The sequence below is a fragment of the Salvelinus fontinalis genome, chromosome 33 (genome assembly GCF_029448725.1).
Source record: "Salvelinus fontinalis isolate EN_2023a chromosome 33, ASM2944872v1, whole genome shotgun sequence".
Lineage (NCBI taxonomy): Eukaryota > Metazoa > Chordata > Actinopteri > Salmoniformes > Salmonidae > Salvelinus > Salvelinus fontinalis.
Window position 1 is genome coordinate 50,973,704 of NC_074697.1, and position 7,029 is coordinate 50,980,732.

At 43.0% G+C, this 7,029-nt stretch overlaps 8 non-coding genes across 8 annotated transcripts; all 8 read left to right on the forward strand.

Moving 5' to 3' along the window:
- The first annotated feature begins 280 nt into the window (after positions 1–280).
- On the forward strand, positions 281–352 carry trnap-ugg (transfer RNA proline (anticodon UGG)). Its single transcript has one exon. It is a non-coding gene; the product is annotated as a tRNA-Pro (tRNA).
- An 836-nt stretch (positions 353–1,188) lies between these two features.
- On the forward strand, positions 1,189–1,260 carry trnap-ugg (transfer RNA proline (anticodon UGG)). Its single transcript has one exon. It is a non-coding gene; the product is annotated as a tRNA-Pro (tRNA).
- An 839-nt stretch (positions 1,261–2,099) lies between these two features.
- Positions 2,100–2,171, forward strand: trnap-cgg (transfer RNA proline (anticodon CGG)). The gene has a single exon. It is a non-coding gene; the product is annotated as a tRNA-Pro (tRNA).
- An 840-nt stretch (positions 2,172–3,011) lies between these two features.
- trnap-ugg (transfer RNA proline (anticodon UGG)) lies at positions 3,012–3,083 on the forward strand. The gene has a single exon. It is a non-coding gene; the product is annotated as a tRNA-Pro (tRNA).
- An 836-nt stretch (positions 3,084–3,919) lies between these two features.
- trnap-ugg (transfer RNA proline (anticodon UGG)) lies at positions 3,920–3,991 on the forward strand. The gene has a single exon. It is a non-coding gene; the product is annotated as a tRNA-Pro (tRNA).
- An 839-nt stretch (positions 3,992–4,830) lies between these two features.
- On the forward strand, positions 4,831–4,902 carry trnap-cgg (transfer RNA proline (anticodon CGG)). The gene has a single exon. It is a non-coding gene; the product is annotated as a tRNA-Pro (tRNA).
- An 840-nt stretch (positions 4,903–5,742) lies between these two features.
- Positions 5,743–5,814, forward strand: trnap-cgg (transfer RNA proline (anticodon CGG)). The gene has a single exon. It is a non-coding gene; the product is annotated as a tRNA-Pro (tRNA).
- Positions 5,815–6,654: 840 nt separating this feature from the next.
- On the forward strand, positions 6,655–6,726 carry trnap-cgg (transfer RNA proline (anticodon CGG)). Its single transcript has one exon. It is a non-coding gene; the product is annotated as a tRNA-Pro (tRNA).
- Positions 6,727–7,029: the final 303 nt, after the last annotated feature.

The window sequence follows — 7,029 nt, forward strand, 5'->3', positions numbered from 1 at the left end:
AATTCGTTTTGATGTCTTCTTTTTCAACTTCAAAATCTTCATTTAGCTCTTCTTCATTTGTTTCTTGCTGTTAGAGAAAATGAAAATTGAATCTGAAAGACTCGGCAGATGAATTACAGAGAATTTGAACTGAAACCTGGTCAACTGCTTGGAAGACAGCTATGCTCACAAGTATACCAACAAAACTCACGTGATTCACTGTGGCCTGGCACCATCGACAAGTCAAGCCATATCCTCACCGTCATTGCTTGCAACAGCAAAAAAATATCTTCAAACAAATGGCTCGTTGGTCTAGGGGTATGATTCTCGCTTTGGGTGCGAGAGGTCCCGGGTTCAAATCCCGGACGAGCCCTTTAACAGTCTGAGACAAGCAGATCTTTGTTTACTGGTTGGAGGGGTAACTGCCATCCCTGGAGTGCAGGACGAGGTGGCTGAGTGATTAAGGCAATGGACTGCTAATCGTTTGTGCTCTCCACTAGTGGCTTCAACATGTATTAATTTCTTCCTTGATTAAAAATCTGTAATTTTAACCGGTACTGGTTACCTTCAGACGAGTCCTGTGACACTTGTGGGGGTCGTAGAGCAAAACTGAGAAAGGCATTGTGTTTGTTAGTCTCCCCTTTCCATAGAATGGTCAAACAATTTTGTTGGTCAAACCGTTCGGAAGCTAAAGACATTTATATGAGAACTGATATTCGGGATGTCTCATGTTTTGACAAACATCGCTCTCGCTCTGCCGCCTTTCACCGAAAATGCAGAGGTGTGACATCAGCGGTTATGGAAGATTGAGAAGCATCCAGTGCAAAAAAAAAGGTGAAATCTCTAGTTTCAAACTGACAGATTCCAATGGGGATTTTATCATTTATTCACATACCGGTGCGTCAATCGGCTCAAATTCAATGAGCTCCAATTCGTTTTGATGTCTTCTTTTTCAACTTCAAAATCTTCATTTAGCTCTTCTTCATTTGTTTCTTGCTGTTAGAGAAAATGAAAATTGAATCTGAAAGACTCGGCAGATGAATTACAGAGAATTTGAACTGAAACCTGGTCAACTGCTTGGAAGACAGCTATGCTCACAAGTATACCAACAAAACTCACGTGATTCACTGTGGCCTGGCACCATCGACAAGTCAAGCCATATCCTCACCGTCATTGCTTGCAACAGCAAAAAAATATCTTCAAACAAATGGCTTGTTGGTCTAGGGGTATGATTCTCGCTTTGGGTGCGAGAGGTCCCGGGTTCAAATCCCGGACGAGCCCTTTAACAGTCTGAGACAGGCGGATCTTTGGCTACTGGTTGGAGAGGCAACTGCTATCCATGGAGTGCAGGATGAGGTGGCTGAGTGATTAAGGCAATGGACTGCTAATCGTTTGTGCTCTCCACTAGTGGCTTCAACATGTATTAATTTCTTCCTTGATGAAAATCTGTAATTTTAACCGGTACTGGTTACCTTCAGACGAGTCCTGTGACACTTGTGGGGGTCGTAGAGCAAAACTGAGAACGGCATTGTGTTTGTTAGAGTCTCCCCTTTCCATAGAATGGTCAAACAATTTTGTTGGTCAAACCATTCGGAAGCTACAGACATTTATATGAGAAAACTGATATTCGGGATGTCTCATGTTTTGACAAACATCGCTCTCACTCTGCCGCCTTTCACCGAAAATGCAGAGGTGTGACATCAGCGGTTATGGAAGATTGAGAAGCATCCAGTGCAAAAAAAAAGGTGAAATCTCTAGTTTCAAACTGACAGATTCCAATGGGGATTTTATCATTTATTCACATACCGGTGCGTCAATCGGCTCAAATTCAATGAGCTCCAATTCGTTTTGATGTCCTCTTTTTCAACTTCAAAATCTTCATTTAGCTCTTCTTCATTTGTTTCTTGCTGTTACAGAAAATGAAAATTGAATCTGAAAGACTCGGCAGATGAATTACAGAGGATTTGAACTGAAACCTGGTCAACTGCTTGGAAGACAGCTATGCTCACAAGAATACCAACAAAACTCACGTGATTCACTGTGGCCTGGCACCATCGACAAGTCAATCCATATCCTCACCGTCATTGCTGGCGACAGCAAAAAAATGTCTTCGAAGAAATGGCTCGTTGGTCTAGGGGTATGATTCTCGCTTCGGGTGCGAGAGGTCCCGGGTTCAAATCCCGGATGAGCCCTTAAACAGTCTGAGACAGGCGGATCTTTGGCTACTGGTTGGAGAGGCAACTGCTATCCATGGAGTGCAGGATGAGGTGGCTGAGTGATTAAGGCAATGGACTGCTAATCGTTTGTGCTCTCCACTAGTGGCTTCAACATGTATTAATTTCTTCCTTGATGAAAAATCTGTAATTTTAACCGGTACTGGTTACCTTCAGACGAGTCCTGTGACACTTGTGGGGGTCGTAGAGCAAAACTGAGAACGGCATTGTGTTTGTTAGAGTCTCCCCTTTCCATAGAATGGTCAAACAATTTTGTTGGTCAAACCATTCGGAAGCTAAAGACATTTATATGAGAAAACTGATATTCGGGATGTCTCATGTTTTGACAAACATCGCTCTCGCTCTGCCGCCTTTCACCGAAAATGCAGAGGTGTGACATCAGCGGTTATGGAAGATTGAGAAGCATCCAGTGCAAAAAAAAAGGTGAAATCTCTAGTTTCAAACTGACAGATTCCAATGGGGATTTTATCATTTATTCACATACCGGTGCGTCAATCGGCTCAAATTCAATGAGCTCCAATTCGTTTTGATGTCTTCTTTTTCAACTTCAAAATCTTCATTTAGCTCTTCTTCATTTGTTTCTTGCTGTTACAGAAAATGAAAATTGAATCTGAAAGACTCGGCAGATGAATTACAGAGGATTTGAACTGAAACCTGGTCAACTGCTTGGAAGACAGCTATGCTCACAAGAATACCAACAAAACTCACGTGATTCACTGTGGCCTGGCACCATCGACAAGTCAATCCATATCCTCACCGTCATTGCTTGCAACAGCAAAAAAATATCTTCAAACAAATGGCTCGTTGGTCTAGGGGTATGATTCTCGCTTTGGGTGCGAGAGGTCCCGGGTTCAAATCCCGGACGAGCCCTTTAACAGTCTGAGACAAGCAGATCTTTGTTTACTGGTTGGAGGGGTAACTGCCATCCCTGGAGTGCAGGACGAGGTGGCTGAGTGATTAAGGCAATGGACTGCTAATCGTTTGTGCTCTCTACTAGTGGCTTCAACATGTATTAATTTCTTCCTTGATTAAAAATCTGTAATTTTAACCGGTACTGGTTACCTTCAGACGAGTCCTGTGACACTTGTGGGGGTCGTAGAGCAAAACTGAGAAAGGCATTGTGTTTGTTAGTCTCCCCTTTCCATAGAATGGTCAAACAATTTTGTTGGTCAAACCGTTCGGAAGCTAAAGACATTTATATGAGAACTGATATTCGGGATGTCTCATGTTTTGACAAACATCGCTCTCGCTCTGCCGCCTTTCACCGAAAATGCAGAGGTGTGACATCAGCGGTTATGGAAGATTGAGAAGCATCCAGTGCAAAAAAAAAGGTGAAATCTCTAGTTTCAAACTGACAGATTCCAATGGGGATTTTATCATTTATTCACATACCGGTGCGTCAATCGGCTCAAATTCAATGAGCTCCAATTCGTTTTGATGTCTTCTTTTTCAACTTCAAAATCTTCATTTAGCTCTTCTTCATTTGTTTCTTGCTGTTAGAGAAAATGAAAATTGAATCTGAAAGACTCGGCAGATGAATTACAGAGAATTTGAACTGAAACCTGGTCAACTGCTTGGAAGACAGCTATGCTCACAAGTATACCAACAAAACTCACGTGATTCACTGTGGCCTGGCACCATCGACAAGTCAAGCCATATCCTCACCGTCATTGCTTGCAACAGCAAAAAAATATCTTCAAACAAATGGCTTGTTGGTCTAGGGGTATGATTCTCGCTTTGGGTGCGAGAGGTCCCGGGTTCAAATCCCGGACGAGCCCTTTAACAGTCTGAGACAGGCGGATCTTTGGCTACTGGTTGGAGAGGCAACTGCTATCCATGGAGTGCAGGATGAGGTGGCTGAGTGATTAAGGCAATGGACTGCTAATCGTTTGTGCTCTCCACTAGTGGCTTCAACATGTATTAATTTCTTCCTTGATGAAAATCTGTAATTTTAACCGGTACTGGTTACCTTCAGACGAGTCCTGTGACACTTGTGGGGGTCGTAGAGCAAAACTGAGAACGGCATTGTGTTTGTTAGAGTCTCCCCTTTCCATAGAATGGTCAAACAATTTTGTTGGTCAAACCATTCGGAAGCTACAGACATTTATATGAGAAAACTGATATTCGGGATGTCTCATGTTTTGACAAACATCGCTCTCACTCTGCCGCCTTTCACCGAAAATGCAGAGGTGTGACATCAGCGGTTATGGAAGATTGAGAAGCATCCAGTGCAAAAAAAAAGGTGAAATCTCTAGTTTCAAACTGACAGATTCCAATGGGGATTTTATCATTTATTCACATACCGGTGCGTCAATCGGCTCAAATTCAATGAGCTCCAATTCGTTTTGATGTCCTCTTTTTCAACTTCAAAATCTTCATTTAGCTCTTCTTCATTTGTTTCTTGCTGTTACAGAAAATGAAAATTGAATCTGAAAGACTCGGCAGATGAATTACAGAGGATTTGAACTGAAACCTGGTCAACTGCTTGGAAGACAGCTATGCTCACAAGAATACCAACAAAACTCACGTGATTCACTGTGGCCTGGCACCATCGACAAGTCAATCCATATCCTCACCGTCATTGCTGGCGACAGCAAAAAAATGTCTTCGAAGAAATGGCTCGTTGGTCTAGGGGTATGATTCTCGCTTCGGGTGCGAGAGGTCCCGGGTTCAAATCCCGGATGAGCCCTTAAACAGTCTGAGACAGGCGGATCTTTGGCTACTGGTTGGAGAGGCAACTGCTATCCATGGAGTGCAGGATGAGGTGGCTGAGTGATTAAGGCAATGGACTGCTAATCGTTTGTGCTCTCCACTAGTGGCTTCAACATGTATTAATTTCTTCCTTGATGAAAAATCTGTAATTTTAACCGGTACTGGTTACCTTCAGACGAGTCCTGTGACACTTGTGGGGGTCGTAGAGCAAAACTGAGAACGGCATTGTGTTTGTTAGAGTCTCCCCTTTCCATAGAATGGTCAAACAATTTTGTTGGTCAAACCATTCGGAAGCTAAAGACATTTATATGAGAAAACTGATATTCGGGATGTCTCATGTTTTGACAAACATCGCTCTCGCTCTGCCGCCTTTCACCGAAAATGCAGAGGTGTGACATCAGCGGTTATGGAAGATTGAGAAGCATCCAGTGCAAAAAAAAAGGTGAAATCTCTAGTTTCAAACTGACAGATTCCAATGGGGATTTTATCATTTATTCACATACCGGTGCGTCAATCGGCTCAAATTCAATGAGCTCCAATTCGTTTTGATGTCTTCTTTTTCAACTTCAAAATCTTCATTTAGCTCTTCTTCATTTGTTTCTTGCTGTTACAGAAAATGAAAATTGAATCTGAAAGACTCGGCAGATGAATTACAGAGGATTTGAACTGAAACCTGGTCAACTGCTTGGAAGACAGCTATGCTCACAAGAATACCAACAAAACTCACGTGATTCACTGTGGCCTGGCACCATCGACAAGTCAATCCATATCCTCACCGTCATTGCTGGCGACAGCAAAAAAATGTCTTCGAAGAAATGGCTCGTTGGTCTAGGGGTATGATTCTCGCTTCGGGTGCGAGAGGTCCCGGGTTCAATTCCCGGACGAGCCCTTTAACAGTCTGAGACAGGCGGATCTTTGGCTACTGGTTGGAGAGGCAACTGCTATCCATGGAGTGCAGGACGAGGTGGCTGAGTGATTAAGGCAATGGACTGCTAATCGTTTGTGCTCTCTACTAGTGGCTTCAACATGTATTAATTTCTTCCTTGATGAAAAATCTGTAATTTTAACCGGTACTGGTTACCTTCAGACGAGTCCTGTGACACTTGTGGGGGTCGTAGAGCAAAACTGAGAACGGCATTGTGTTTGTTAGAGTCTCCCCTTTCCATAGAATGGTCAAACAATTTTGTTGGTCAAACCATTCGGAAGCTAAAGACATTTATATGAGAAAACTGATATTCGGGATGTCTCATGTTTTGACAAACATCGCTCTCACTCTGCCGCCTTTCACCGAAAATGCAGAGGTGTGACATCAGCGGTTATGGAAGATTGAGAAGCATCCAGTGCAAAAAAAAAGGTGAAATCTCTAGTTTCAAACTGACAGATTCCAATGGGGATTTTATCATTTATTCACATACCGGTGCGTCAATCGGCTCAAATTCAATGAGCTCCAATTCGTTTTGATGTCCTCTTTTTCAACTTCAAAATCTTCATTTAGCTCTTCTTCATTTGTTTCTTGCTGTTACAGAAAATGAAAATTGAATCTGAAAGACTCGGCAGATGAATTACAGAGGATTTGAACTGAAACCTGGTCAACTGCTTGGAAGACAGCTATGCTCACAAGAATACCAACAAAACTCACGTGATTCACTGTGGCCTGGCACCATCGACAAGTCAATCCATATCCTCACCGTCATTGCTGGCGACAGCAAAAAAATGTCTTCGAAGAAATGGCTCGTTGGTCTAGGGGTATGATTCTCGCTTCGGGTGCGAGAGGTCCCGGGTTCAAATCCCGGACGAGCCCTTTAACAGTCTGAGACAGGCGGATCTTTGGCTACTGGTTGGAGAGGCAACTGCTATCCATGGAGTGCAGGATGAGGTGGCTGAGTGATTAAGGCAATGGACTGCTAATCGTTTGTGCTCTCTACTAGTGGCTTCAACATGTATTAATTTCTTCCTTGATGAAAAATCTGTAATTTTAACCGGTACTGGTTACCTTCAGACGAGTCCTGTGACACTTGTGGGGGTCGTAGAGCAAAACTGAGAACGGCATTGTGTTTGTTAGAGTCTCCCCTTTCCATAGAATGGTCAAACAATTTTGTTGGTC